Source organism: Harpia harpyja, chromosome W (genome assembly GCF_026419915.1).
Source record: "Harpia harpyja isolate bHarHar1 chromosome W, bHarHar1 primary haplotype, whole genome shotgun sequence".
NCBI classification, from domain to species: Eukaryota; Metazoa; Chordata; class Aves; order Accipitriformes; family Accipitridae; genus Harpia; species Harpia harpyja.
In genome coordinates, this window is record NC_068968.1 from 10,976,613 (window position 1) to 11,003,020 (window position 26,408).

Sequence of the window (26,408 nt, forward strand, 5' to 3'; positions counted from 1 at the left end):
AGAATGAATCAGATGAATCAGAATTTAAGGTAGCCCCTATTATTAAAACTGAGGTATCTGCCGGACCTCAAGGGAGCAACCAGAGAAATACCATAAAGACCAATCCATGGGACCCCCTTCAACTGGCCAATCTGCACGAAAAATATGGGTGGAAGCCTGGCGAAAATGAGACTGAATATCTGTGGCATGTCTCCTTAACTTGAGGAGATCATATTATGTTAGATCAAGGTGAAGCCAATGGCTTTTGGGGACCAGGAGTGTTCTTGAATGAGGGACCACCCCCTAACACTGAACCACACTCTATTATGTGTCGAGTAGCATGTTGGGCAGGGGGCGTAGACCCTTGGGATAGAGGGGAGCCCACTGCTATACCAATAAGATCATGAAGCAAACTTTTTACTGACATTACAAAAGCAGCCTGCCTGCAGGCTATGAACAACAGGGGTGCACATGGTGATTACCCTATCTCTGCCCCTGTCGAGCCCCAAGCCATGAGACCACTGATAAGGGGAGCCCCTGCTGTTTTAAAATCATACCTCATTGCAAAAAGAGATGAAATAAGACAAAACATAAAACATAATGATCAGGAGGGTCAGGACGGCCAGTCCCACCTCTGACCCAGCCCGACCTGGGCAGACTTTATGCATGGCATTGTAAATCATAGTCAAGAAATGGGGTGGGATGAACCAACACCAGCAGGGCGATCCCAAGCTGATGCAGACAGCAGACGGATCCAGCAAGTAAGACAGACTCCCCAGAACCCCTGACACTTTCCCCGATCTCATAAACCCCCTGATGGAAGCTTAGTAATGGGATAACACAAACAGCCCTCACATTTATGTTCCAATCGGCTCCCAAAGAAAACTAGTAAAATTTTTAATTTACAAAGGAGCTCAAATTTCAATAATTTCAAATTTGGATGCCCAAAGAATTAATGTTAAGCTCGGCTGACAAAGGGTTAAAATAACTGGATTTACCGGCAAAAGTGAAATATGCTCCATAGCTAAAGTAAACTTGTTATTGCAAGGGGAGAAAAGAATATCAAGACACCAATTAGCAGTAGTTTCAGGGAAGGAAAACGTTTTAGGCTTTGATGTATTACAAGGATGAGTTTGGAAATTGCTGGATGGTAGTGTTTGGTCTTTTGGCTGCCCTTGGTTAGCTGAGAGAAAATTAGCAGCTACCCGTGGGCATCAGTTAACTGGTGTAGTTCGCTTGCTGTGAGCTGCACCCACACTGCCTGACTCAAAAATAACTACTGTCCCTCAGTATCCTCTCTCTGCCGCTGCCCGGATGGGTATTGTGGAAGTTATAGCTGACTGACTGGCTTAGAAAAAAGACACATTATCTCCCGAACACACTCCCCATACAACTCTCCAGTGTGGCCAGTTAAAAACCCAGACGGGAGATGGCGTCTAACCATAGACTATAGAAAGTTAAATGCAAACGCTGCTCCTCTTACAGCCGCCATCCTCTTCAAGTTGCCGCTCACCCCTGGATGGCAGTACTGAATGTAAAATATATGTTCTTTATGGTGCCGCTGCAGGAGGAGGATAAAAGAAAATTTGCTTTTACCTGGGATGGGATACAATTTACTTTTACCAGACTTCCTCAGGGCTATAAGCATTCACCCACTATAGCTCAGTGGAGCTAAACATCATATTAGCACTAGATGGATATATCCTAGCTATTAACTGAAAGGGGTAACCAGTCCGGAGTCACCCTGCCGAGACTTGTGTTATTTTCTCTCTTTCCAGGAACGGTACGGGGAATGATATTGGAATGCCTCCCTTGGAGATCTGTGGAGGACCTCGGCTGGACCGAGGGGCCTGGGGAGGATATTGACCTTGACAAGATTACAGTGTTCCTGTGAGAGAACAAGAAAGGATGAGAAGCATGCCTGGGAAACTAAGTTTAAGGAATGTGTTGACCGTTTGCAGTTGTGATAAGGAACCTGAAAAAGTCACCCAATGAGGGGTGAGAAAAACAACTTCTGACAACTTTTTGACCAATAAGGGACGGACATATGTACAAGGTAACAAGTATAATGGGTATAAATTTGCTGGCTTGTAGTAATAAAAAAACCTTCTTTGCTTGTACTATAAGAATGCGTACTTGTCGTTTGTCCGTCTCGACCACGACAATTGGTGACCCCGACGTGATGCTGTAAATAATGCTTGTGACTGTGAGGAGAGCAGTGGAGACGGAGCCCGGCATAGCTTGAGAGCGGCGGGAAGAGCTGCTAGTCCGGACCGATACTTGACACCTGGAGATAAACAGGTGAGCTGCCGGGAACATGGGCGGGACCCTCAGTAAAGAGGACGCCGGAATTGTAAATATGTGGAAAGTAATATTGCAAAAGAGAGGACTTAAAGTAGAAGAGTTGATGTTGCGGAAAATGCTCTTATGGGGCAAGCAACACGGATATAAAGCAGATACAGTGACTGCATTTAGTGTGCCTGTGTGGCAAGGACTCGGGGACAAGCTGTTTGACAGTGCGTCCCGAGGGTCTAAGGAGGCAGCCAGCCTCCTGATGACGTGGTACCTGCTCCTTGAAACCGTCAAAGACATTAAAGAACAAAGGGATAGGATGAAGGAGCCAGACGTCCCTATCGTGGGGGGAGGACAGTCCTCTCCCACAGAGGACGTGGGGTCTGTTGCCCAGTCCTCTGGCGAGCGTGCAGGGCAGCCAAAGCCACGGGGCCGACAAAAGAACCCTTTCGTTGATGACTCTGATGATGAGCAGCCCTCAGGACATCCTCGGACTATTAAAGATAGAACATATAAGCGGCCCCAGGACTTGCTTCCTGGTAGTGACGTATGCCCCGCTGAAACGGCAGAGGCGCCGGTTAACCCGTCCGCCCCCCACCTTGCCGCCTGATTCAGAGGATCGAGAAGGGGTGAATAGCCCCCCCCGGGCGCGGGGAGGGGAACAGGGGACCTCATGCCTGTACCCCCCTCTGCCAGCCGAAACATCAGAGGGTTGGGATGATCCCACGGACAATAATATGGGGGATCCTGAATCTGGGGGGTCTGCGGGAACACCGAAGGAGGGACAATTAGAGGGAGGCTCGCGTTGCCGAGGACAGCCCTGGGTCCTTCCGCCGGCTCGAATTACTGTCAGTCCCCACAACCCCCTGAAATTCTGGCAGCAGGTGAAAGCTCGAGCTCTGCAAGAAGGAAATTGGGACCTATCCGATCAAATTAACGTTCCTGTAACAGCAGGCAACTCCGGTGAAACGAATTTAAGGGGGACTGGGGTGATGGCTTTCCTGGTGGTATGGGGTGATCCAGGACAAGGAATTATGGATGAACATAGACCATATTCGTGGAAAGTTATACAAGATTTACAAAAGGCAACTGCGCAATATGGTCCCAACTCCCCCGCAGTTATGCAATTAATACGCCTATTAACTATGGAAGAAATGACACCTTATGATATTGCTCAAATTGCTCAAATTATTTTCCAACCTGTGCAATGCGCCATTTTTCGTAGTATCTGGACTCAGAGAGCAGAGGCGCAAGCAGTACACAATTTGCAGCTTTCACAAAGCGATCCACGTTATGGTAATGGAGCTGATGTTCTGACTGGGACTGGTCAATTTAATAATCCTCAACATCAGGCTCAATGGCATCCGCTTGTATTGGAGCAAGTAAAGACTATTGGTGTAGAAGCTTTTCTCCGAACGGCCGAGCTGGCGGAGCCTAAGGCAAGATATACCATGATTAAACAGGGGGCTAAAGAGCCGTTTCTGTCGTTTGTAGAGAAATTGATGGGGGCTATAGAGCGGCAGGTATTTGATGCACATATACGAGAAATGCTGGTAAAACAGTTAGCCCGTGACAATGCTAACACAGATTGTCAAAAGGTGATTGAGACACTCCCTGGGGATCCAACCCTAGAAGCTATGATTACGGCTTGCGGGAAGGTGGGCTCTGTTGAACACAAAATGTCTGCATTAGCTACAGCTATGTCTGCAATGCGTATGTCTAATCAGAAATGTTACTGCTGCGGGCAGACTGGACATGTCAAGGCTAACTGTCCCGCTAAAAATAGAAAAGGAGGAGCTGGGCAGGTGGCCGTGGGAGCAGCTACATGTCTTAAGTGCGGAAAGCTGGGACACTTTGCAAAGCAATGTAAATCTAAATTTCATGCTAACGGTCAACCAGTCGGGAAACGGCAGAAAGAGCGTGAAGGGGCACGTGCAGACACAAATGCCCTACCACTCCAGCAACCCCTTTCTAGTACAACAGCCAGCGCAGACACCACAAGCCTTTGTGACAAGTTACAGGGACAAACCCAAGGAGCAGCCGGGATGGATGTATGCACCGCCCACACAGTAACTTTATCTACCCAAGGAGTGCATAAAGTGCCCCTGGAAGCCTGGGGACCGATTGGTAAAGGATTAAGTGCCTTACTAATAGGACGATCAAGTAGTACTTTGCAAGGGTTAATGGTGCATGTGGGAGTTATTGATGCTGATTATCATGGGCAAATATGTGCAATGGTATCTACTGCAACTCCTCCAGTCACTATAAAAGGAGGCACACGAATTGCTCAACTCGTACCATTTATGAGCTGTGTGCCTGCGACAGAACAGGTAATTCGTGGTACTCAAGGTTTTGGGTCCTCTGGAAAGCCGCAGGTCTTTTGGTCACAATGCATTACGGAAAGCAGGCCAGAAATGACCTGTACCCTCACTATGACAAATGCATCCCCATCACAGATAAAATTGATAGGTTTGCTGGACTCTGGGGCTGATATGACCATCATAGCGCAGCGTAACTGGCCCTCCTCGTGGCCATTGGTTGTAAATGCGGAAGGAGTGTTGGGTGTAGGTGGAGTTTCAAATAGTTTTATTGCAGCAAAACCTGTGCTAATAAGCAACCCAGAGGGACAGAAAGCCACTGTGAGGCCATATGTCACCACTTTGCCATTTAATTTATGGGGTCGAGATGTGTTGGATCAAGGGGGGGTGCGTCTTACCACGGATTTTTCATAGGGGTGACTGTGCTGCAGGGCGTGGAGCGCCCGACACTGGCACTGACCTGGTTAACAGATAAACCAGTGTGGGTGGATCAGTGGCCCCTCAATCAAGAAAAACTCCTCGCCTTGAAATCTTTAGTTGCAGAACAATTGGCCGCAGGATATATTGAGGCCTCTCATAGCCCATGGAACACACCAGTGTTTGTGATCAAAAAGAAATCTGGAAAATGGAGGCTATTGCATGATTTACGAAAGATTAATGAGGTAATAGCAACCATGGGGGCATTACAGCCAGGGTTACCTTCTCCAACTATGATTCCAATGCAATGGGAAATTATTGTAATGGACTTAAAAGATTGTTTTTTCACCATCTCTTTAGCCACACCTGATATGGAGAAGTTTGCTTTCACTGTACCCTCAGTGAACAACAGTGAGCCAGCGAAAAGGTATCATTGGAAAGTTTTGCCTCAGGGAATGAAAAATTCTCCCACCATTTGTCAGTGGTTTGTGGCAAAGGCCTTAAGTCCAGTTCGTACTGCATTCCCAACATGTTATTGTTATCATTATATGGATGACATTTTGTTAGCTGCTCCATCTCAACAGATGTTAAGCGAAATGGAAGTCACAGCACGTGATTCACTACAGCGATTAGGCCTAGTTATTGCACCTGAAAAGGTACAGCGTCAACAGCTGTGGCTGTATTTGGGTATGAAAATATTAAATCAGACGGTCGCACCACAACCCATTCAGTTACAATTGGAGATAAAAACTTTAAATGATGTACAAAAATTGGCCGGAGTGATCAATTGGGTTCGACCCTATTTAGGGTTGCCATCATCGAAATTACAGCCACTTTTGGATTTATTGAAGGGTGATACAGATATTGCTGCACCACGGGCATTAACCCCTGAGGCAAAACAAGTAATTACAGAAGTAGAGCAAGCAATTGTGCATAGACATGTGTGGAGAATTGATCTGACAGTTTCAATTCAGGTTTTTGTATTAATAGACAAATTGGTACCTTTTGCCATGATCGCACAATGGAATTCTGATTGGCCGGATCCATTGCATGTGTTAGAATGGGCCTTCTTACCATTCAGACCAAACAAAACCACCCCAGGTCTTTTTGAGCTTTTAGCCCAAATTATCATGAAGACCCGAGTTCGATGTATGGAATTGATAGCCAGGGACCCGGAATGTATCACTGTGCCTGTTAAAACCGATTATTTTGAATGGTGTCTCGCTAATAGCTCCGCATTGCAAGCAGCCTTGGCAAATTATACTGGGCAAATTGGGTATCATCTTCCCTCTCATCCGTTAATTAAAATGGGAAGTCAAATACACTTTGCACAAAAGCAACTAAGTCAATCGGAGCCGGTGATTGGTCCCACGGTGTTCACTGACGGTTCAGGAAAAACAGGAAAAGCAGCCATTGTGTGGCATGATGGCCAGCAATGGCAACAGAAGATAGAACAGCAAGAAGGCTCCCCTCAAGTTGTAGAACTTCGAGCAATGGTGATGGTGTTTCAACATTTTCCAGATCCTGTAAACGTTGTCACCGATTCAGCTTATGTGGCGGGTTTGGTTCAAAGATTGGATAAGGCTGTGCTTGGTCAGGTGGGAAATGAAAAGTTATTTGGGGTGTTGAAGCTGTTATGGATGGAGATTCAGGAACGCCGCTCCCCATATTATGTCATGCATATTAAAAGCCACACAAGCTTGCCTGGTTTTATTGTGGAAGGGAATGCTCATGCAGATGCTCTCGTATCGGGGGTGGCAATAGGTCCAGTACCAAATGTGAGACAACAGGCGATCGAAGCTCATCGTTTTTTCACCAAGGACATCGGGCCTTAAAGCAGCAATTTCGATTGTCGAACTCTGAGGCTTGTGCCATCGTCGCCGCGTGCCCTGACTGTCAGGGCCACCATGTACCTCATTATTATGGAACCAACCCTAGAGGCCTTTGAGCCTTGCAAATCTGGCAGACTGACGTGACACATATTCCTGAGTTTGGGCGGTTGAAATATGTGCATGTGTCTATTGATACTTTTTCTTCTGTTGTTATTGCCACCGCTCATACAGGTGAAGCTGCCAGGGATGTTATTCGACACTGGCAATGAGCGTTTTCTGTGGCTGGTGTACCTCAGCAGATTAAGACTGACAACGGTCCAGCCTATCTTTCTACCAAGATGACTACCTTTTTGCAGCTTTGGGGAATTACCCATGTCACCGGTATCCCTCGTTCTCCCACAGGACAAGGCATTGTAGAGCGCGCCCATGGAACTCTAAAGCATATGCTTCAAAAACAAAAAGGGGGAATGATGGGTGAGGGCCCGGAGGCTCGACTTAACAAGGCCACGTATGTATTAAATTTTTTGCAAGTTACTGATGATGTTCAACAACCACCAATGCTGCGTCATTTTGGGTCATTGACAAGTATATCGGGTGTGACCCCTGGGGTTAAGGTTCAGATACGGGACCTGCAGATGGGTCAACGGTCTGCACCTTGTGACTTATTAACCTGGGGTCGAGGTTATGCTTGTGTCTCCACAGATACTGGACCGCGATGAGTGCCGGCACGACTGGTAAAACCCTACTTAGAAGTGTCATCGCCTGCTGCAGTCTCCTCAGAGTAGTGGTTGCAATATGGGTACCATCGTAGCCCAAGATGAACGTATGGGTAACGCTTGCAAATGCTACGGGCCAAGAGGGATGCTGGCTAAGCACGCAAAGCAATGCTACATCACAAGCTGTATTGGCTTTGTGTGGCAAGGTTTTGGTAGCGGGGGGGGTTACAGGGGTGGCTTCTGTAAGAAGCTGCTGGAAGCTTCCCCTGTGTTCAAGAGAGCCCATACCAGCCGGCTCTAAGACGGACCCGCCGCCGGCCAAGGCCGAGCCAATCAGCAATAGTGGTAACGCCTCTGTGATAACATTTTTAAGAAGGAAAAAGTTGGGACAGACAGAAAACGGCAACCGGAGAGAGGAGTGAGAACATGTGAGAGAAACAGCCCTGCAGACACCAAGGTCAGTGAAGAAGGAGGGGGAGGAGATGCTCCAGGCGCTGGAGCAGAGATTCCCCTGCAGCCCGTGGTGAAGACCATGGTGAGGCAGGCTGTCCCCCTGCAGTCCATGGAGGTCCACAGTGGAGCAGATATTCACCTGCAGCCCATGGAGGACCCCACGCCAGAGCAGGTGGATGCCCAAAGGAGGCTGTGACCCCGTGGGAACCCCGTGCTGGAGCAGGATCCTGGCAGGACCTGTGGATCTGTGGAGAGAGGACCCCACAGAGCAGGTTTGCTGGCAGGACTTGTGACCCCATGGGGGACCCACGCTGGAGCAGTCTGTGCCTGAAGGACTGCACACCGTGGAAAGGACCCATGCTGGAGCAGTTCGTGAAGAACTGCAGCCCATTGGAAGGACCCACGTTGGAGAAGTTCGTGGAGGACTGTCTCCCGTGGGTGGGACCCCACGCTGGAGCAGGGGAAGAGTGTGATGAGTCCTCCCCCTGAGGAGGATGAAGCGGCAGAAAATAACGTGTGATGAACTGACCGTAAACCCCATCCCCGTCCCCCTGTGCCGCTGGGGGGTTGGTAGAGAATCCGGGAGTGAAGTTGTGCCTGGGAAGAAGGGAGGGGTGGAGGGAAGGTGTTCTGAGATTTGGTTTTATTTCTCATTACCCTACTCTGGTTGATTTGTAATAAATCGAGTTAATTTTCCCCAAGCTGAGTCTGTTTTGCCCGTGACGGTAATTGGTGAGTGATCTCTCCTGTCCTTATCTCGACCCACAAGCTCTTTGTTATATTTTCTCTCCCTTGTCCAGCTGAGGAGGGGGAGTGATAGAACGGCTTTGGTGGGCACCTGGCGTCCAGCCAGGGTCAACCCACCACACAAGCTCTTTCTGGATTATTGCTAGATATAGATTCTATATGCCATGCTACGCTATAAAACAGAGCAGCTATTGATTTTCTATTGTTGGCCCATGGCCACAGTTGTGAAAACCTTAATGGTATGTGTTGTATGAACCTATCAGATCATTCAGTGTCAGTGTCCCAGAGTATCCAACAGCTGCGAAAGGAGGTACAGAAGCTGACAGAAGATGTTGGGGGTTTTTTTGGGTTGGATGGCTTGTTCTCTCAATGGGGGATTGGAGGGTGGTTAAAGGGAGTATTGAAAACAGGATTATTAATATTGGCAATTATTGTCATTGCATTGAGCATCCTCCCATGTGTACTGTCCTTGCTGCAAAGGGCCCTGCAGCGGACAATTCACATGGCATATTTGGCGCAAAAACAAAAAGGGGGAATTGTGGAGGACCTCGGCTGGACCGAGGGGCCTGGGGAGGATATTGACCTTGACAAGATTATAGTGTTCCCGTGAGAGAACAAGAAAGGATGAGAAGCATGCCTGGGAAACTAAGTTTAAGGAATGTGTTGACCGTTTGCAGTTGTGATAAGGAACCTGAAAAAGTCACCCAATGAGGGGTAAGAAAAACAACTTCTGACAACTTTTTGACCAATAAGGGATGGACATATGTACAAGGTAACAAGTATAATGGGTATAAATTTGCTGGCTTGTAGTAATAAAAAAAACCTTCTTTGCTTGTACTATAAGAATGCGTACTTGTCGTTTGTCCGTCTCGACCATGACAGAGATCGGATTGATCATCGGAGGAATATTCATCCTTCTCGCAGGAGCAATCATTGCCAACATAAACCAGATCTGGTTTACACCTCGACAAGCCCAATGCACAGGGTGGAGGCCCTCACTTCTTTTATTTGTGTTAATCAATATGGTAACTGTAGTACATTCTGTACCTGTGGTGGGTTGACCTTGGCTGGATGCCAGGTGCCCACCAAGCCACTCTATCACTTCCCTCCTCAGCAGGATGGGGGAGGGGGGGGAAATAAGATGGAAAAAAACCCTCATGGGTCCAGATAAAGGCACCTTAATAAAGCAAAATCAAAGGCTGTGCACGGAAGCAAAGGAAAACAAAAGATTTATTCTCTACTTCCCATCAGCAGGCGATGTCCAGCCACTTCCCAGGAAGTAGGGCTTCAGTACCTGTAGCAGTTGCTCCGGAAGACAAATATTGTAATAACAAATGCCCCTCCTCCTCCTCCTTTCTCTTAGCTTTTATTGCTGACCAATTATTTTCCCTTTCTTTTCTGTCCTATTAAACTGTCTTTATCTCAACCCATGAGTTTTACTTTTTTTTTCCCGATTCTCTCCCCCATCCCACTGGGTGTGAGGAGTGAGCGAATAGCTGTGTGGTGCTTAGTTGCTGGCTGGGGTTAAACCACGACAGTGTGTTTAGTTCAGCCTTTAGCAACCTATTCATCCACTCCATTAAGCCATTGGCCCATGGGTTGTAAGGGTGGTGGAATGCCCATCTTCATGTTTATCTGCCCAAGCATGAACATGATGGTTCTTGAAGTGCAATGTATCTGATTCAGTTGTTATGGGTTGTACGTGGGCTGGCTGGGATGGAGTTCACTTTCTTCATAGCAGCCTGTATGGTGCTGTGCTTTGCATTTGTGGATAAAACAGTACTGATAACACACCAATGTTTTGGCTATTGCTGAACAGTGCTTGCATGGTGTTAAAGCTTTCTCACCAACTCCACCCACTCCTAAAGGTGAGTAAGCTGGAGGTGGGCAAGAGGCTGGGAGGGGACACAGCCAGGACAGCTGACCCAAGCTCACCAAAGGGATATTCCACACATAAGACATTATACTCAGCAATAATAAGGTCCCAAATACTGATACTGTTAAATACTTTTTAAGAGAAGGGTTAGGGGCCTGTTGATGACTCCCATTCCAGCCCCAGGTGGAATGTTTGTGCAGCAAGGAACACAGAAAACACGCTAGCTGACTAAAACCAGAGACATGGTGTTGTGGTTTAACCCCAGCCAGCAACTAAGCACCATGCAGCCACTCACTCACTCCCCCCCACCCAGTGGGATGGGGGAGAGAATTGGGAAAAAAAAGGTAAAACTCATAGGTTGACATAAGAACAGTTTAATAGAACAGAAAGGAAGAAACTAATAATGATAATAATAACAATAATAATAATAATAATAAAAGGATTGGAATATAGAAAACAAGTGATGCACAATGCAATTGCTCACCACTCGCCGACCGATGCCCAGTTAGTTCCCGAGCAGTGATCCCCCCCAGGCCCCACTCCCCCCCCAGTTTATATACTAGGCATGACGTCACATGGTATGGAATATTCCTTTGGCCACTTTGGGTCAGCTGCCCTGGCTGTGTCCCCTCCCAACTTCTTGTGCCCCTCCAGCCTTCTTGCTGGCTGGGCATGAGAAGCTGCAAAATCCTTGACTTAGTCTAAACACTACTTAGCAACAACTGAAAACATCAGTGTGTTATCAACATTCTTCTCATACTAAATCCAAAACATAACACTATACCAGCTACTAGAAAGAGAATTAACTCTATCCCAGCCGAAACCAGGACACATGGGCATGCCAAAAACTTAAAGTTCTTAGGAGGCTCTGGAGGTTGTGTTTGGAGGAGGGAGAAGGTAAAGATAAAACAAATTGCAAGACATTTTCAGGAATACCTTAGGTACCAACACAGAAGGAGACTCCTAAGAAAATTACATTCTGGGCAAGACTCTGGCATTTACCAGAAGGAATAGAAAGATCCCAGCATTCTTTGAGGGATGAAATTAAGAGGGTCATATCTTGTGCAACAGATTTGCGTGTAGGTCTGCCCAGGAGTATGTCATCAATATACTGGTGGTGAGAAACATCAGGAGTGGGAGAAATTTCAGCTAAGGCTGAGGCTAACAGGCCATGAACAATGGTAGGAGTATGGCAATAGTCTTGAGGTAAACCAGTAAAGGTGTACTGAATGCCATTCCAAGTAAAAGCAAAGCAAGCTTGGTTGTCTGAGCAGATAGGGTACTGGAAGAACATCCAAAACCGCCATGTGTAGATAAGAAGCAACGTGAAATGTGTTGAGTACTTCAGCAGCTGTTGGGACTGCTGCATGAAGTGGAGAGGAGGCAGAGTTTATGCCTGAGTAGTCAATGGTCAGACACCAAGACACATTGGGTTTGCACACTAGCCATATGGGGCTGTTAAAAGGGGAGTTGGTGAGAATGACTACTCCCTGTTCTTCCAATTCTGTGAGAAGGGAGGTGATGGGTTTTGGGGCTCGTGGGTTCACAGGGTATTGTTGTAAATTAACAACATGGGTCATTGGAGGTAGGGGAGGTGCTTTTTACAGTACGCAAACTAGCAGGAGGTTAGGTTCAGAGGTACCAAGAGACCATACCTTCCCTTTAGCATCACGGAAGATTTGGCCTCTGAGTAGATAGAGGGAGAAAAGGCACTAATTAGCGTATCCTATTTAACTTCACATTATCTTGAGTTCTTTTCTACGTGGCCAGCCAGCAAGCCAAGCAGAATAATCATCAGGTACATAGATCAGAGCCAATCTTCACATACAGCCTTTTGCCTCTGTAGAAGGAAAATGGAGGGAGAAAGAAAGTGAAACTGCTGATGGGTAATAGAAGATTTAGAAGGTGGAATTGCTGTGGTGCAAGTAACAAGGAAAATACAAATCTAAGAAACCAAGGCCCATTAGTTCTGCTGTCTGAAGGACACCATCTATTGGAGTCAGCCTTCTGTGTGTAATGGCAGTTACAGATGGTTTTGCAGGTTTCAGCTCAAACTCGCCTGTTGACTACTGAGAAAATTTTGAACCTGAGTTTGGAGTCACTTTTGGCCCAGGCTATTTGATCTCACTAAATTATGAACTCTAGCCCCTATGTTCTGGAGCATCTGCATTCCTCAGTGAGGATATGGGCAACAGTGCTTGGAAGGTATACCTTAGAAAATACTGAGTTCTGCTCATGACAGAAATCCTAGCAGTTATCCTTTCTTTTCTAGGTTCTTTGGGAAATCATGTGCTTTTATATTAATAGACTAACAATGTGAGTGTTTGAGTGCAGGGATATGTGTGATAGGGGAGATGAGGCAAGAAAACTGAGGCCCTGGATCAGCCTCACAGGTGGTGTGAGTAGAGCTCAGTATTTTCTAAGACATACCTTCTTCTACTTAAGAGCATATTGAAATGCTGTTTGCATTCTGGCAGCCAGAAGAACTCAAGCTGAGGTGCTCTGCTCTCCCTCTCCTTTTTCACATATTTAAAGATGGTATAAGGACTCAGAAAAGTCCCTTGGTTGGCTCATTTAAAGGACTATGCAGTTCTGGTTCTCCTGCAAAAGAGAGAAAAGTACAGAACTCCTGATCCGATCTGGCCCAGAATTTATGCCTCACTGAATGAGTATAATGACACTTCTGAGTTTACAAGTTGCTGCTTGAACACAGATCTGTAGATAATCCATTGATAGCTATACAGTCCAGTAAAACTGATGAGTCTGGGAATGCCAACTGGAAACATCTCTGACTACAACAGAATATTGTAATATGTGTATAGGTGGGCTAGGGATTTGTGACTACCAGCACTATTGAAATCCTAAACTATTTCCTACTGCTTTTCCTCTCTAAGGAAGAAAGAGGCAGTAGTCCACAATTAGTCTGTGATGATTCTAGTTATCAATGCTCATGATAAAAATCTTGCTATTTCAGAATATGTGCCAAGGAAAAATTTCCAATCTAATGCTATAGCAACTGCTTACTGCATTACTTTCTTTGAAAGCAGATTTGTACAGTTTCACTTCAGTATTATCATAAGTGGCAATTAAAATGAGTTTGTGTCCTGGTTTCTGCTGGGATAGAGTTAATTTTCTTCTTAGTAGCTGGTACAGTGTGTCTTGGATTTAGTGTGAGAATAATGTTGATAACACACTGATGTTTTAGTTGTTGCTAAGTAGCGCTTATCCTAGGTTAAGGATTTTTCAATTTCCCATGCTCTGCCAGCAAGCAGGTGTACAAGAAGCTGGGAGGGAGCATAGCCAGGACAGCCGACCCGAAGTAGCCAAAGGGCTATTCCATACCATAGAATGTCATGCTCAGTATATAAACTGGGGGGAGTTGGCTGGGAGGGGTGGATCGCTGCACGGGCATCGGTCGGCGGGTGGTGAGCAATTGCATTGTGCATCACTTGTCTTTTCTTGGGCCTTATTTATTTTTTTTTAATTTTATTTTATTATATTCCTTTTCATTGCTATTATTATTATTATTAATTGTTATTGTTGTTATATTATTTTACTTTAGTTATTAAACCGTTCTTATCTCAACCCATGAGTTTTACTTTTTTTTCCCGATTCTCCTCCCCATCCCACTGGGAGGGTGGAGGAGTGAGTGAGCGGCTGCGTGGTGCCTAGTTGCTGGCTGGGGTTAAACCACGACAGTTTGAAAGCAGATGCTTAAAGAATAGAATGGTGTGAGAAATGTGAATTGTTAAACACAAACCAGGATCCAAGGAGGTTGCCTGTATTTTCTAACGGCACCTATGGTTGGGATGCTAACAAGTATCACTAAGAAGAGATTTCTTCCTCAAAACCAGTCTGAATTCCAGGGGCAAACTTCTCTTCCATTCATCTTTGGAGATTGGTTGGTTTTTTTCTAGTTATTTAAAACTTGTATCACTTAGTCTAATCTTTAGGTTCATGCCCCTGGATTTCTCCAGCCCTGATTCTTATCTCACCTGCAACAGTACAGACTAGGAGCAAGTCAATGGATGGATGAATTAATTAGAGAAATTTGATTCGTTGTACTGGGTCTGGCTGGGATGGAGTTAATTTTCTTCATAGCACCCCATATGGTGCTGTGTTTTGCATTTGTGACTAAACCAGTATTGATAACACAGGGATGTTTTAGTTATTGCTCAACAGTGCTTACACAGCATCAAGGCCTTTTCTTTTTCCCACTCTGCCCCCCCAGCAAGTACTCGGAGGTGCGTAAGAAGTCTGGAGGGGACACAGCCAGGACAGCTGACCCCAACTGACCAAAGGGATGTTCCATACCATATGACATCATGCTCAGCAATAAAAGCTCAGGAGAAAGAAGAAGGAAGGGGGTGATGTTTGTGGCTATGGCATTTGTCTTCCCAAGTAATTGTTAGGCATGCTGAGGCCCTGCTTTCCTGGAAGTGGCTGGACATCTGCCTGCTGATGGGAAGTAGTGAATGAATTCCTTATTTTGTTTTGCTTGCGTGCACAGCTTTGCTTCACTTAGTAAACTGTATTTATGTCAGTCCCACAAGTTTTTCTCCCTTTTGCCCTTCCAATTCTCTCCCCCATCCTGCTGTGGGGGAGTGAGAAAGCAACTGCTTGGACAGACCCCAATATGCTGGACAGACCCACCTCTTAGGGAAGCCTGCTGACTCCCTGGGGCCCGGGTTAAGGACATCACTAGGAAGCTTCCTAGCCTGGTATGGCCCTTGGACTAATACCCATTACTGGTCTTCCATGTGGGTGGTGATGAAGCTGCAACACATAGTCCAAGGGCAATCAAAAGAGTCTTCAGGGCCTTGGGATGGTTGGCAAGGGAATCCGGAGCACAGGTAATTTTTTCCTCTATCCTTCCAGTTGTGGGCAGCCATATTGGAAGAAACAGACACCCCCAGTCTATTAATACATGGCCCTGTGGCTGGTGTCACCACCACAATTTTGGGTTTTTCAATAATGGGATGGCCTACATGGCACCAGGCCTGCTGGCATCAGATGGGATTCACCTTTCTCAAAGGAGGAAGAGGGTCTTTGCTCACAAGCTAGCGGGGCTGATTGATTGACAGAGCTTTAAACTAGACTTGAAGGGGGAAGGGGATAATATCAGGCTCGCCCGTGACAAGCCAAGGGACGACACGCCAAGGTTAGAGGGACAGGTTGCTAGCGAGGGCCCTTAGCCTGTTGCTCTAAGATGTGCTGGGTACACTGGAGCACACTTGAAGTCTTATGGAGATGAGCCAGGGGCTCCTGAGGTAATAGGAGCCATCAGGGAAACACCAGTGAAATACCTCAAAGGAATTAAGGGGTGTTCCTCTAAAAAGGTGACACGTCCGACAGCCCAGCTGAAGTGCCTCTACGCCAATGAACACAGTATGGGCAACAAACAGCAGGAGTTGGATGCCATCGTGCTGCTAGAAAGCTATGACCTAGTTGCCATTACTGAAACTTGATGGGATGAATCCCATGACTGGAGTGCGGCTATTGATGGCTACAGGCTGTTCAGAAGGGACAGGCGAGGAAGGAGGGGCAGAGGGGTTGCCCTCTACATCAAGAAATGGATAGAGTGTGAAGACCTGTCTCTGAAGAATAGCCACAAGCAGGTTAAAAGCTTATGGGTAAGAATTAGAGACCGAGGCAACAAAGGGAACCTTGTGGTTGGTGTTTACTACAGGCTGCCCGATCAAGGGGAGCCTATTGACAAAGCCTTCTTACTCCAGCTCCAGGAGGCATCGCGCTTGCAGGCTCTCATCCAGCTGGGGGACTTCAACCACCCTGACATCTGCTAAAAAGTAGCACGTCGAGCTGTAGGCAATCCAGGAGACTCCTGGAGTGCATCGAGGATAACTACTTAAGCCAGGTAATAGACAGCCCTACCAGAGGGGATGCGATACTGGACCTGTTGGTCACCAACGCAAGTGAGCTAATGAGAGATGTCAAGATTGGAGGCAGCCTGGTCTGCAGTGATCATGCACTGGTGGAGTTCGCAGTCCTGAGGGATAAGGGACAGGTGAAGAGTAAAGTCAGGACCCTGAATTTTAGGAAAGCAAACTTCCAGCTGTTCAAGGAGTTACTCGAGAGGACCCCCTGGGAAACTGCCCTCAGGGACAAGGGAGCAGAACAGAGCTGGCAGATAGATCTTTAAGGATGCTTTCCATAGAGCGCAAGAGCTCTCGATCCCCAGGTGTAAGAAATCAGGAAAGGAAGGCAAGGGACTGGCATGGATGAGTCAAGACCTGCTGGTCAAACTGAAGGGCAAGAAGGAAATGCACAGGCAGTGGAAGTAGGGACAGGTATCCTGGGAAGAGTATAGGGACGTTGCCCGCTTGTGTAGGGATGGGGTCAGAAAGGCCAAGGTGCAGCTGGAGCCAAACTTGGCAAGGGATGCAAAGAATAATAAGAAGGGCTTCTATAGGTACGTCAGCCAGAAAAGGAAGGTCAAAGAAAGTGTACCCCTCCAAAGAACATGACTGGCAAACTGGTAACAACGGATGAGGAGAAGGCCGAGGGTACTCAACAACTTTTTTTGCCTCAGCCTTCACTGGCAACCTCTCTTCCCACACCTCTTGAGTGGATAGACCTCAAGGCAGGGACTGGGGGAGCAAAGTCTCTCCCACTTTAAGAGAAGATCAGGTTCGTGACCACCTGAGGAACCTGAACATACATAAGTCTATGGGACCTGATGAGATGCATTCCAGAGTCCTGAGGGAACTGGCTGATGTAGTTGCCAAGCCACTTTCCATGATATTTGAAAAGTCCCCAGTGACTGGAAAAAGGGAAACATTGCACCCATTTTTAAAAAGGGTAGAAAGGAGGACCCTGGGAACTACCGACCAGTCAGCCTCACCTCTGTGCCCGGTAAGATCATGGAGCAGATCCTCCTGAAAGATATGTCAAGGTTTATGGAAGACAGGGAGGTGATTGGAGACAGCCAGCATGGCTTCACCAAGGGCAAGTCCTGCCTGACCAACCTAGTGGCCTTCTATGATGGAGTGACTACACAGTGGACAAGGTGTTGTGGTTTAACCCCAGCCAGCAACCAAATACCATGCACCCGCTCACTCACTTCCCTCACAGTGGGATGGGGGAGAGAATCAGAAGGGTAAAAGTGAGAAAACTCGTGGGCTGAGATAAAGACAATTTAATAGGTAAAGCAAAAGCTGCGCACGCAAGCAAAGCAAAACAAGGAATTCATTCACTACTTCCCATACAGCCATCTCCAGGAAAGCAGGGCTCCATCATGCGTAATGGTTACTTGGGAAGACAAAATGCCATAACTCCCTATGTCCCCCCTTCCTTCTTCTTCCCCCAGGTTTTATATGCTGAGCATGATGTCACATGGTATGGAATATCCATTGGGTCAGTTGTCCCGGCTGTGTCCCCTCCCAACTTCTTGTGCACCCCCAGCCTACTCACTGGCAGGGCAGCATGAGAAGCAGAAAAGGCCTTGACTCTGTGTAAGCACTGCTCAGCAGTAATGAAAACATCTCAGCATTATCAACACTGTTTTCAGCACAAATCCAAAACATAGCCCCATACTAGCTACTGTGAAGAAAATTAACTCTATCCTAGCCAAAACCAGCACACAAGGGAAGAGCTACGGATGTCATCTACCTGGACTTCTGTAAGGCCTTTGACACGGTCCCCCACAACATTCTTGCCTCTAAATTGGAGAGATATGGGTTTGATGGATGGACCATTCAGTGGATAAGGAATTGGCTGGATGGTGGCATCCAGAGAGGAGTGGTCAACAGCTCAATGTCCGGATGGAGATTGGTGACAAGTGGTGTCCCTCAGGGGTCCGTATTGGGACCAGTCCTGTTTAATATCTTCACCAACGACATAGCTAGTGGGATTGAGTGCACTCTCAGCAAGTTTGCAGATGACACCAAGCTGAGTGGAGCAGTTGACACGCCTGAGGGATAGGATGCCATCCAGAGGGACCTCGACAGGCTTGAGAAGTGGGCCCGTGCGATCCTCATGAAGTGCAACAAAGCAAAGTGCAAGGTCCCGCCCCTGGGTCAGGGCAACCCCCAGTATCAATACAGGCTGGGGGATGAAGGGATTGAGAGCAGTCCTGCGGAGGACTTGGGGGTACTGGTGGACAAAAAGCAGGACATGAGCCTGCAATGTGCACTCACAGCCCAGAAAGCCAACTGCATCCTGGGCTGAATCAAAAGAAGCGTGGCCAGCAGGTCGAGGGAGGTGATTCTGCCCCTCTACTCTGCTCTTGTGAGACCCCACCTGGAGTACTGCATCCAGCTCTGGGGTCCTCAGCACAGGAAAGACACGGACCTGTTGGAGCGGGTCCAGAGGAGGGCCACAAAAATGATTAGAGGGATGGAACACCTCCTCTGAAGAAAGGCTGAGTGAGTTGGGGTTGTTCACTGCAGGAGGTAGAAATAAACGGACGCCTGTAATCTTGAAAGCAGACAACCCTTTATTGCTAAAACACACACATATTTATAATCATATATTCTGCAAAGTCATTGTACACGTGCACAAGCATAGAATATGATTGGTTATACCAACTCTGTACACGCGCATAAACATAAGGCATAATTGGTTATACCAACTAAAACATGCGAAACTCGTCTCAGTCTAATTGGTCAAGATAAACTGCCAAATTGAGGTTCTTTGTGCCAAGTTCCCTTTTTTGTGGAATGCGCACCTGTGTTCTTCTAATTGGCATCTTTCTTTTTTTGTCTTCTTGTTTATTCTGTTCAAGGCCTTCTAAAGGCGTCTGGAATGCTCTTGTGACAGCTAAATATGTTCCCACAGTTCAGCCTGGAGAAGAGAAGGTTCTGGGGAGACCTTATTGCGGCCTTTCAGTACTTAAAGGGGGCATATAAGAAAGATGGGGACAAACTTTTTAGCAGGGCCTGTTGCGATAAGACAAGGGGCAATGGTTTTAAACTAAAAGAGGGTAGATTTAGACTAGATATAAGGAAGAAATTTTTTTATGATGAGGGCGGTGAAACACTGGAACAGGTTGCCAAAGAGGCGGTAGATGCCCCATCCCTGGAAACCAAGGTCAGGTTGGATGGGGCTGCGAGCAACCTGATCTAGTTGAAGATGTCCCTGCTCATTGCGGGGGGGGTTGGACTAGATGACCTTTAAAGGTCCCTTCCAACCCAATTTTTTCTATGATCCTATGATTCTAAGTTTTGACTGCTTCTTACCTGCCACAGGTGGCCTGCCCTGCTGCCTCTCTGCATCCCTGTGGGAATGTCACATACCTGATATCAGACAGATAAAATCCTGCCAGAAGTGTCCTTAGTACCCCTGCTGAAGTGGCAAGTACAATACATAAGTATGGGAGCCAGGTCTTAATATTCTGAACTTCATGCTGCTCCTGAGACCGACTAGCTCTTTATAGAGGCACTGAGCACAAATGAGGGGGCAGGCAGACATCACTGAATGGCAGGAGTTTATCGAGTACTCAGCTCCCTTGTTAGTTCCTGTGAATCCAGCATTGCCCACCCTATCCCAAGCCTGTGCTTGTTTGAGAGTGTAGCCAGAGTTGGGTCAGTGCCAGGTACCTCCTGGGGGATGAGGATGACCATCACCAAAAGGCTGAAGTGAGTCAAGACCTCCCTTCACACTGTTGGGAAACCCCTCTATTTCGAAAGGAGTTTGATATTTAATATACCCTCAGTGATGGAGTGCTGCAGTGACCATGACAGATGCAGCAATACTTGAGGAAATTTAGAAGAGTGACTGACAAAGTGTTGTCTTCTCAAAATCTGCAGAGCAGCACAAAACCAACTAGAATAGTGAAGATTGTACAGAAACAGGTGCTAACATTGAATGCCTAAAGTAAGAAAAAGGGAACACTAATATCACTTCAAAAAAATATCTTCCCAGAAAAGTCACAGCCTCTAGTAATTGACACCCCAAGGACTACTTAAGTCAAAAGTAGTATATTTAATAGCCCTTGCTGGATTTTTCCTTCCATGAAATTTGTCCAGTCGCTTTTTGAATCCATGGAAGTTTTCGTCATTCCCCACTTCCTGTGGCAAGAAGTTACATAACTTAATGAAATTACCATCTGAGAGGCTCAGATAAGACAATAGAGTGTTAGATATCTTCTAATTCTTTATTTGAAGAGGCAATGAACAATCATTCCCTACATGCTTTTTTTCCTGTCACTAATGATTTTGTTGACATCCATATCTGGTTCCTCTTCAGTCTTTTTGCAAAGTGAAGAGTTCTAGTGTACTTGTTCCTTCTTCCAAGCCATTCCTTTTCATCAGTCACCTGTTTTGCCATACTATGAAACATTTCCAGTGCTACATCTACACATCTTTTAAATACCTCCAGGGATGGTGACTCAACCACTTCCCTGGGCAGACTGTTCCAGTGCTTGATAACCCTTTCGGTGAAGACATTTTTCCTAATATCCAACCTAAACCTCCCCTGGCGCAACTTGAGGCCCTTTCCTCTCATCCTGTCTCTTGTTACTTGGGAGAAGAGACCGACACCCACCTTGCTACAACCTCCTTTCAGGTAGCTGTAGAGAGTGATAATGTGGCAGCTGCTGGCTTCAAACGGTGCCACCATAATGTTTTCTGTAAGAGTGTGGAGGGGGGGGGGGGAATGATCCCAAATATTTATTTTTAAACTCATAGCTATGAGACTTGATTCCTGGATTCTGAGTATTAGATAAGTTAATGAGAAATTAAGCAATGCTACTTTAAAACTTGTTTTACAGAGTCTTGCAAAACCTAGCTAGTTAGGACTATGGAACATAACTACTCCAGAAGTAGTTATGAATGAACAGTCAAAGAATTTAGCTTCCCTCCATATTGGGAAATACACAGTGAGTATATAGTAACTGATGTCAGCACTTGGGGGTGGGCGGCCTCTTGAGAATGGAGGCTGTATGGAAATTCTCATGTTCTGGTGTCATGGTTTAACCCTAGCCAGCAACTAAGCACCATGCAGCCACTCACTCACTCCCCCCCCCTCCAGTGGGATGGGGGAGAAAATTGGGAAAAGAAATAAAACTCGTGGGTTGAGATAAGAACGGTTTAACAGAACAGAAAAAGAAGAAACTAATAATGATAATGATAACACTAATAAAGTGACAGCAGTAATGATAAAAGCATTGGAATATACAAATGATGCACAGTACAATTGCTCACCACCTGCCGATCGACGCCCAGTTAATCCCCAAGCGGCGATCCCCCTGCCCCCACTCCCCCCAATTCCTATACTAGATGTGATGTCACATGGTATGGAATACCCTGTTGGCCACTTCAGTTCAGCTGCCCTGGCTGTGTCCTGTGCCAACTTCTTGTGCCCCTCCAGCTTTCTCGCTGGCTGGGCATGAGAAGCTGAAAAATCCTTGACTTTAGACTAAACATTACTTAGCAACAACTGAAAACATCAGTGTTATCAACATTCTTCTCATACTGAACTCAAAACATAGCACTGTACCAGCTACTAGGAAGACAATTAACTCTATCCCAGCTGAAACTGGGACATCTGGACAAAGAAGGAAGAGAAGGAAGAGGGACCTATTGCCTTGTAAGAGATTTAGCCAAGGGGAGTGTCTTCACTGACACTGCTGTGTACAGTAGAACTGCATGACACTAGCAACAGAACTAAAAATAATTTCAAGTGTAATAGAGGGCAAACTAGGAAATTACCATTGATTCCAAGTGCTGTTACAATTCCTTTAATATTTGTAAGTTTAAAATATAAGATGTAGTAAAACCTGAAACTTCTCCCCACATGAAGTTAAAGTTAAGAAGACACAAGCTTATTGCAGATTCACCAAAATGACAAGATATCGCTTGACAGGAGCTGTCTATTGTGAGAGACTGAAAGAGTTAATGTCTCAAACATTGTGGTGGGGCAAGTTCTGCTTAAAGACAAACCCTGCACAGCAAGGAACCAAGGTGAAAAGCCCATCAGCTCAGACATCAGCAACAGGAGGGGGAGGGCGTGCTGGAGGGTGCGCAGCTCCCTGTTCTGATAAGCTGTTCTGATACAAAGATCAAACAATGGCCATGTCTGCAGGGAAGGAAAAGTTACTCCCCAAACGACTGTGGCAGTACATCCCGCCCCCCCCATCCTGCCAGCAGGAAACAAAACTTCTCCAGGAAGGGAGAAGGGGAAGGAAACCCTGGAGGCTGCAGGTTGAAATTTGAACTGGCCAATCGAGATGCGCCAGGTACACCGAGGTGACCCTCCTAGCCAATAGAATTAAATGACCACAGGTCAGATTCGACAGGGGTATAAACGGGGTCCCGCCGGAGGACACGTTGGCAGTCCTTCTCGGAGTAGCGGGTCTGCAGTCGGGGACTCCCCCTCGGGCGGGGGCACCGCCCGAGGTAACTCCTCGAGGGAGAGAGCCCTCAGCTTTTAGGTGAGTGATACGCGCATTTTGAGCCATCACTTTAAATCTTGGGGATTCTTAAGTCGGCCGTGTAGTATTAATTCTCTTTACATCATTGAGCCTGTGATTTTATAGAATGTTACCGGACTTCTAACTAACTTTTGCTGAAGAATAAATCTGAGTTTTAACACCTGTTGGATTTGGTTAGTCGTGCATCCGTAACACTTTGGCGTAGTCGGCAGGATGGTGTTAATGGAGGAATTCTTACGGAGGCACGGCTGCAGCCCTTCTCCCCCAGGTCTGGACTGGGCGAAGGAGAAGTGGTCCGAGCCGGCAGCGGTCGTGGAGAGAGTAGAACTATGCCGCGGAACTTGTCGAGATGGCAAAGGCAGTGTGTGTGCCCTCCTGGGCGCCTGCTTGATTCAAGCACAGAACCGAAAGAGTGATTCTGCTAAAAGGCAAGGGGAAATAGATTGTCTGAAAGTGGACTTGGAGGAAAGGGACGTGCGGCCCCTTATTGAAACAGAAGGGCACGCGGGTCCGCACGGTGGGAGCCCCTGGAGCGCTGTTTGTACGGCCCCTTGGTTGGGACCCGAACTCGGCGAGTTGCAAGCTAAGTTTTCGCGCAAGCCGGGCGAAACCGAACCTGAGTATTTGTGGAGAGTTTCTCTAACGGGGGAGGATTGGATACTGTTAAGTGATGATGAAGCGAGAGGTTACTGGGGACCGGGAGTGTTTCTGAGGGCTGGACCGGCAAGTGATCAGTCGATAACGTCCCGAGTAGCTTACTGGGCTGGGGGTGTGGACCCCAAGGAGAGAGGAGAATCTGTTACTATCCGGGAAAAGGGACTGTCGGAGTTAACGGAGGGCAGCAGGAAGGTCCGCCCAGCCGGTTGTAAACCCCGCCCCGAGCGGTCTCGAACTCGGGGGCCGTCGGGTCGGAACTACGATCCCGGAAGGGACGGTCTCTGGCGGAAGGCACCGGCACTGGGGGCAGCCCGAGCCGTGCTGCACGGGCAGTCCGCCGGCGGCATCCGGGGGTGGGATTGCTGGAGGGGAAAGCTAGAGACCAAAGGGAAGCGCCAGCAACCCCGCCCCCTCGGGAAGAGAAACGGGACCCTTTCGCGGCACTGCGAGAGGAACTGGAAGGGCTAAAAACTAGGAGCTGCGGTTTGGGGTTCAGGCCGCCCAGTCCGCATGGTGAATACCTGCCAATGGTCTGCTGATAAGGAGCCTTATATACACATTCCTGTAGGCCCAAAACGGATAAGTTTGGAATTCTTAATTGATACAGGAGCCCAAATTAGTGTTTTAAATGAGCAACAAGCTAGTGAGCTGGGAATTAGGCTATCAAGAAAGGCTATAAACATTAGAGGAGTAACAGGGGCGACAGAAAAATGCCCCATAGCTCAAACCCAACTTTGGCTACCGGGGAAAAAAAAAGAATGACAGCTGTGGAGGTGGCTTTAAGCCCCCATGAGGGAAATTATACTGGGATTTGATGTGCTGGCAGGGAGACAATGGTATCTACCCAATGGTAGGTTCTGGAGCATTGGGGGCAGGGAGGCAGAGGCTATTCATGTGAGAACATTGCAGGTTGCTCCTGCACTACCGCAATCTAAGGTAACCCGTGTCCCTCAATACCCACTTCCAGCTGTGGCCAAACGGGGCATTTCGGAAGTAATTAATGATCTGGAGAAAAGAGAGATCATCAGTTGCACCCATTGTCCTTATAATTCTCCTGTTTGGCCAGTCCATAAATCAGATGGAAGGTGGCGACTAACAATTGATTATAGAAGATTGAATAGTAATACCCCACCATTAATTTCTGCCGTCCCAAGTATCACCTCAGTGATAACAGCAATACAGGCTGCAGCCCACCCATGGATGGCTGCTTTAGGTGTCAAAGATATGGGGTTTTTTTATGGTTCCCTTAAAGGAAGAGGACAAGCCCCAGTTTGCCTTCACTTGGGAAGGGACCCAATACACCTTTAATCGACTTCCCCAGGGGTACAAGCACTCCCCCACTATTGCTCACAATGCTTTAGCCAAGCTCCTTGATGCTGTGGAGGTACCACCAGGTGTCCACATATACCAATATATGGATGATATCCTAGTTGGTGGGGACAACAAGGAACAGGTAGGACAAGTGGCTGAGGACGTCTGGAATCTGTTAGTCAAAAATGGGCTATTGGAGAAAACATATACCAGGGTTTTCGGTGATTGGCCGCCCTCTTTATGACTTACTCCGAAAAAACAGAAAATGGGATTGGACTTTGCAACATACAGAAGCCCTCACCATTCTGAAAGATGAGCTTAAGGCTTATCAGAGACTAGGTCCATTGCACCCACGAGATCCTTTAAGGGTGGAATGGGGATTTGCTGAACATGCCTCATACTGTGGTGTGTTTCAAAAGGGGCCACAGGGACCAGCTAGACCATTATTATTCTCCTCCACGGCATTCAAAGAAACGGAGCGATGATATTCAGATTGGGAAAAGGGGGTCCTCTCCCTCACTAGAGCAGTTAAAGAGGCTGAAAAGCTGCGTACCTCACAGGATGTTATAGTACAGGGTCCTTTCCCTCTCTTAAATTCAATCCTCAATGGGTCACCTCCTCCGGAGGGAGTAGCCCAAAAGGCCACAGTTAGGATATGGTATGTATACCTAGAAGGGATAAGCCAATTGCTCCCACTAAAGGAGGGTCTGACTAAAGCTTTCAAATTACAGCAACCTGTAGACCCTGACCCAGCCTTGCTGGGTCAACCATATAAACCTTCTCCAATTGAGGAGGCACCTGAATTCATGGCAGGCTCAGATGTGCAGGGAGTGTGGTTCACAGATGCATCTGCCTGTCGAGTGGGATCAAAATGGCAATATAAAGCAGTGGCGTTGGAGATTGGTACTGGGAAGGCAGTCGAAGAAGAGGGTGAAGGTAGTGCACAAGTAGGAGAACTACGGGCTTTATTACTGGCCACAGAGAATGGTGCTACCATCGTCTATACTGACTCTTATGCAACCTTTAAGGGTGCTACAGAGTGGATATGTCAGTGGGAATCTAGTAAGTGGGAAGTAGGTCATGCGAAAGTGTGGAGGACAGAGGACTGGCAATGTCTCCTGGCAATAGGGAGATCCTGACCTTTAAAGGTGGGATGGGTGAAGGGACATGCTTGGGATGGAACCCCAGCTGCGAAATGGAATCAGCAGGTGGACCACCTGGCCCAAATCAGGATGGTCACCAGTGAGAAGGAAGATTGGGATAGACTAGCAAAATGGTTGCATATCAAACGAAGCCACTCGGGGAAAGCAGATCTCTATTATGAATGCCAATCTCGGGGTTGGCCAGTGTCTATGAAAACCTGTGAAGCGATTCTTACAGCTTGCCCACAATGCCGAATAAGGCTTAAAGCTAATCACC